Genomic DNA, 5228 nt, shown 5'->3' with positions numbered 1-5228 from the left:
AAAAAAAAAAAACATTTTATTTTCAAAATCTATGCAAAGTTTTCAACATTCACCCTTGCAAAATCTAGTATTCCAAATTTTTCTCCCTCCCTTTCCCCCATCCCCTTTAGACAGCAAGTAATATGTTAAACATGTGCATGTCTTCTATACATATTTCCACATTTATCATGCTGCTAAAGAATCAGATCAAAAAGAAAAGGAGAAAGAAAACAAAAAGCAAGCAGACAGCAACAAAAGAGGTGGAAATCATTGTGATCCACCCTCAGTCCCCACAGTCCCCTCTCTGGATGTAAATAGCTCTCTCATAAGTCTATTAAAATTGGTCTGAATCATCTCATTGTTGAAAAGAGCCTCATCCATCAGAATTGATCATCATATAATCTTGCTGTTGCCATGTACAATGATCTCCTGGTTCTGCTCATTTCACTTAGCATCAGTTCATGTAAGTCTCTCCAGGCCCCTCTAACATCATCCTGCCGATTGTTTCTTATGGAACAATAAATATTCCATAACTTTCATATACCAAAACTTATCCAGCCATTCTCCAACTGATGAGCATTTCCAGTTCCCTGCCACAAACATTTTTGCACATGCGGATCCCTTTCCCTCCTTTAAGATCTCTTTGGGATATAGGTCCAGTAGAAACACTGCTGGATCAAAGGGTGTGTAGTTTGATAGCCCTTTGGGCAAAGCTTTAAATTGCTCTCCAGAATAGTTGGCTCAGTTCATAACTTGACCAATAATGTATGTGTTCCAGATTTCCCACATCCCCTGATATTTTTTGTTGTCTTATTAGCCAATCAGAGAGATATGTAGTGGTATCTCGAGAGTTGTCTTAATTTGCACTTCTCTGATCAATAGTGATTTCATGTAATTAGAAATGGTTTCAATTTCTTCATATGAAAATTCTGTTCATATCCTTTGACCATTCATCAGTTGGGAGAATGGCTTATATATTTGAATCAAATTCTTTATAGTCATTGTGAAGCTAACCTGTTCTACTGATAAACTACTTTTTTTTAGCCAATATCAAATGGTTTTGATGACCATTATTCAGCCAACAGTTTAACTCATTATGTTCAAAACAGAACTCATATTCCCCCTTAAACTTACTCCTCTTGAATTTTAAGTTTCTATTAGTGATCAAGACTCAGACATCATTCATTCTCCCTCACTCCTATATTTAACTAGTTGTCCAAACCCATTAACAGTTTAATTTAGTAAACATCTGCTATGTGTACTCTAATAGGCACTGACATTATATAGTACTTTATATTATATCTATAAATATAAAATTTTACATTTCTAATGTCTCTTCCATTCTCTTTTCCAGTTTTACTGCCTCTACTCTAAAATACAACAAATTTATATCAGTAGTTAACTAAGTTAGTAGAACTGGGATTTAAACTCCAGGTTCTTTGATTTAAAATCTATTCACCCTCCTCCATTGCATTCATCATCAAGTCATGCATATAAAGTTGGAGGTAGGCCATTATTGAAAAGAGTTGGTAGTGAGGAGGTAAGGGGAAGGAATAAGGGAAGACTGTTGGGAGAAGGTAGAATTTGAGTGGTTCTTTCCCCCTCCCCCCCTGTTTGTTTACATTTCAATATTTTTTCCAATTATATCTAAAAAAAAAATCAAAACATACACACCATTTTTTAAAGGTTTGATTCACTTGTTTTGGACATTATATTTTATTTTGAGGTAGCTACAGTCAAGTATAACACATTTATAAATTTCATGATTTCAAAGCCATAAACAAGTTTATCAAAACTAGTTTTAGTAATCTAAACACAATCCAAAACTAATGTAAATGCACAAAAATTTCACGTCTTGAAATTTCCAGAATGATGTAAAAAGCATTTTCAGTTTTCTTTGTTCTTTTCAATCACCATCCACACGTCTCATGATGCAGATGCAAGGATTCCATATCCCTGAAATGGGAAAACGGCAGATTTAAGAATGACCATCTAAACTTGGTCAAATATAGTCTCAGCAAAATTCTTTAATACACCTGTTAAATTTTTAGCAAAGTAGTGCTTATGAAAACATTGTTCCTATTTTGGTCTTATCTCAGAAGCCAGATCCGTAATATGGAGTTTTTCAACAGGAATTCAGGTTCGGGATAGTATCATCATAAATAAGACCAAGACATAGTACTGAGACATTTAGCAATTTACAAAGTTTACAAAAATCCACTTAAGCCAGAAATACAATGTTTATGCAACTATGCAAATGACACGTTACTTACTTTGGCATATGGCAATTAAGAGTCGCTCAATCTTGTATGTTCAATGGCCCTGTTAGCAAAGATAACTGTCCATTAGTAAAACTACACCGACCCAATACTACCCCACCACCCCTAGTTTAAAAAAACAAACAGGCAAATTTCCTTTCTAGTTACAAAATCATGGAAAAAAACAACAACCCAGGGTTAGTCCCCTCTTTCTAGTAGTATGGTCTTCTCAGAAGCCAGATCCGTATATTTTAAGTTTTTCATCAAGAATCAGGTTCGGGATAGGTTCATCATTGATTAGACCATCAGATTTGTTATTTAACAAAACCCCCCCAAAACTCTCGTTGCTCAAAAACCACTAGCAGCAAACAGAAACACAAGTATTAAAGAACATGTTAGTTAATTGTATTCGTGGGTTAAAGTATAATACTTATATTAAATACCTCAAACTGAAGCCATGAACAGTCAACAGCCACCAAGATCTTTGGCTTTGATCAAAAAAAATTCAGATGCTTGTCCTGCCAAAATCAAACCAAAGTACAGATTTTTGAAAAATTGAGATTGCAGCTCAAAAAAAAAAAAAAAAAAAGTTTGTTCTATGAACTGCTTTTGCATGCTCACCTGGTTCCTCCTTTCAAGTATTTATGAACACATAAATGTTAGCAGAATATCCATCCCGATGCCTTGATGTTTTCATTTGCGTCTAGAACAAGAAACAATTTTTCATTCATTGATATCCAAGATTTTGTTGTACCATCTTCTCTCCTGCAGTTTCTCAAGGGCAGTTGCTATCTGTCTGATGGAACAATACTGTTTCTGGCACTGCTAGTTGCTAGCAACTGTTTTCCTAGTTGCTAGTTTTAGCTTAGAAACAATTTACTTCAGAAGTGCCTAACCCGAAAGTTTCACACCAATCAAGTATTTCATAGATACAAATAAATACAAATCGCAAAAAAAAAAAAAAAAAAAAAAAAAAAAAAGCCCAAGGCTTGTTTTATAAGTCCTTTAAAAGATACACATCTTTTAGTAATACGTTCATACCTGATGGTTCCTGTAAAACAATCCTGAATAATCAGCTTTTGCCATTGTTCCTGTAAGAGAAAATGAAGCTTTTTCAATAATTTTTCTTATTCCGAAAGTCTCCCCCTCAGAGAAAAAGAATCGTACTGGCTTACAAAACGCGATACCACGTAGAGATCATTTTGCACTGCCAGCACAAAGAAATTATCCAGGTGCTCTTTGGAAGCTAAAGCTTTTGGCTTATAAGCCACGCATCCTCAGTGTAGCGTTCCAGGGATCAATTAGCATCCGACTCAAGCGGGGGTGGGGGAAACTAAACAGGGCAATCGCCATTTTCCCTACGACCTCCTTTTCACAACAGTTTAAAACTGTCACTCTAAAAAAAGCTTTAATAAATAAGACAAAAACTAGGGAGGAGGAGCTACCTCTTCTGGGACCCCTTTCAGCTCCCCTACCGGAAAGGCCCGCCAAAGCCACGCTTTGCTTTTTGCCTCCACGCGGTCGAGAACGCTCCTCCCCCGGCCTCCCACAATGCATTGCGTGGTCCCGCGCGGATGGCGGTTTTAGGCCGTCTGGAACTCTAGGATTTGTAGTTTCCTGGCCCGCCAGTAAAGGACGTCAACGGATAACTGGCCGTCATCCCAAATCCTCTGACCCATCCCCCCAATCCCCAATTCTCGCTTTTGAGGGTCCCCGAAGGAGATTTTTGTTTTTTTACTCTCTTCTTGCAACCCCTTAAAGGAAGCCTAAATTCAAAGTCTCCCCGATTTTACCGTTCCTCCGAATACTGCAGATAACCCCCAAATCGTCACCCCTAAAGTTGTCACTGATAGCCGTCCGAGCTTCCCCAAAGTTTCCTCAGCTGAGAACGCAACCGCAGCCAGCCGAGCCGAAAAGGATTCAAACCCTTTAGAGCAGTTCCTTATATAGCCTTTGCGTAATCAAAATGAGGCTTGCTCCGCCCCTTCACTTGCCATTGGACGGAGGAGAGGCGATGGGCGGGGAGAGAAGGGGCGGGTACTCTAGCTGATATGAATAGGGCGTGCCGAGTAGTTTGGGAACTCCGAGTTTCAGCGTGTGCCGATCCTCTGTCCTTCCGGGGCGCCTTGGGTGCGCGCACGCACGGACTGACGATCCAGACGCGACGGCCTTCTTGGGGGTGGGGAAGCGCGCCGCTCGCCTAGTCCTGGCAAGTTGGGTGTGCTTTTTCCTCAGGCTCACACTGTCGGGCCGGGCCCTGCTTGGCTCGGGGAGTGGCGCCAGAATTCAAACAGGAGCTCTCAGTTGGTGGCATTGGCTGCAGCTGCCGCTGGAGCCAAATTCAATGCCGCTAGGAACTAGGTCTCTCGTTTTGTTAGTGTGGGGAGCCGACGTTGAAGAGCTGCAAGCCACACCCGTCTGGGCAATTTGTGATCTTGTAGATGTTTCTAACAGTTCGCAATTCGGTCCGATTTTCAAGGCAGAGAAAACGCGCTCTTTTTTTCTTGCCGTTTATAATCCTGAGAGATTATACCGGCAGAGGTTAAGTGGCTTGCCCAGTTGCGAAGTAAGCGTTTCTAGAATGAATAAATGACCAGAAGGAGAAGGGCTGGGCAGACCGGACTGCTCCGGGAAAAGGGAGGATTAATAATAAAAATACCAGAAGGCCTTAGGGGGAAACGTAGCAAAGTGCCTCACTATTCTCCCGACCTTCCTCTGGAATACTTCAAGAGCATCCGATGGTTGTTTCCTGTTCTGCTGGCTGCGCAGCTCATTGGCGGGTGCACCGTACCCCCCCCCCCCCACCTCCAGCCTGGTCCTGTGAAGGCGAAGCGAGCCTCGGCTAGACGCGAGTCCGCTCGCAAGCCAATTCCCTTCAGCCCGCGCCTCGTTTCCGCGTGGCCACCGCGAGCGAGTGTGGCCCCCCTAGTGGCCGAGGGCTGCGGATGAGTGAAAGGACCCGTACTCGAGCTGCCCTCTGAACAAGAGCGG

At 41.4% G+C, this 5228-nt stretch overlaps 1 long non-coding RNA gene and 2 other non-coding genes across 5 annotated transcripts; all 3 read right to left on the bottom strand.

Moving 5' to 3' along the window:
• Positions 1–1656: 1656 nt before the first annotated feature.
• LOC116423167 lies at positions 1657–5022 on the bottom strand. Of its 3 annotated transcripts, none has more exons than XR_004233651.1 (6): positions 3413–5022; positions 3279–3328; positions 2859–2940; positions 2681–2755; positions 2253–2301; positions 1657–1935 (listed from the first exon to the last, which is right to left on the bottom strand). It is a non-coding gene; the product is annotated as an uncharacterized LOC116423167 (long non-coding RNA). The 3 variants fall into 3 exon arrangements; XR_004233652.1 differs by having other exon boundaries at positions 3683–5022; XR_004233650.1 differs by having other exon boundaries at positions 4031–5015.
• Positions 2072–2144, bottom strand: LOC111720652. Its single transcript, XR_002770253.1, has one exon. It is a non-coding gene; the product is annotated as a small nucleolar RNA SNORD50 (small nucleolar RNA).
• LOC111720653 lies at positions 2464–2536 on the bottom strand. Its single transcript, XR_002770254.1, has one exon. It is a non-coding gene; the product is annotated as a small nucleolar RNA SNORD50 (small nucleolar RNA).
• Positions 5023–5228: the final 206 nt, after the last annotated feature.

This window comes from Sarcophilus harrisii, chromosome 4 (assembly GCF_902635505.1).
Source record: "Sarcophilus harrisii chromosome 4, mSarHar1.11, whole genome shotgun sequence".
NCBI lineage: Eukaryota > Metazoa > Chordata > Mammalia > Dasyuromorphia > Dasyuridae > Sarcophilus > Sarcophilus harrisii.
This window is presented reverse-complemented; position numbering and strand designations above follow the sequence as displayed.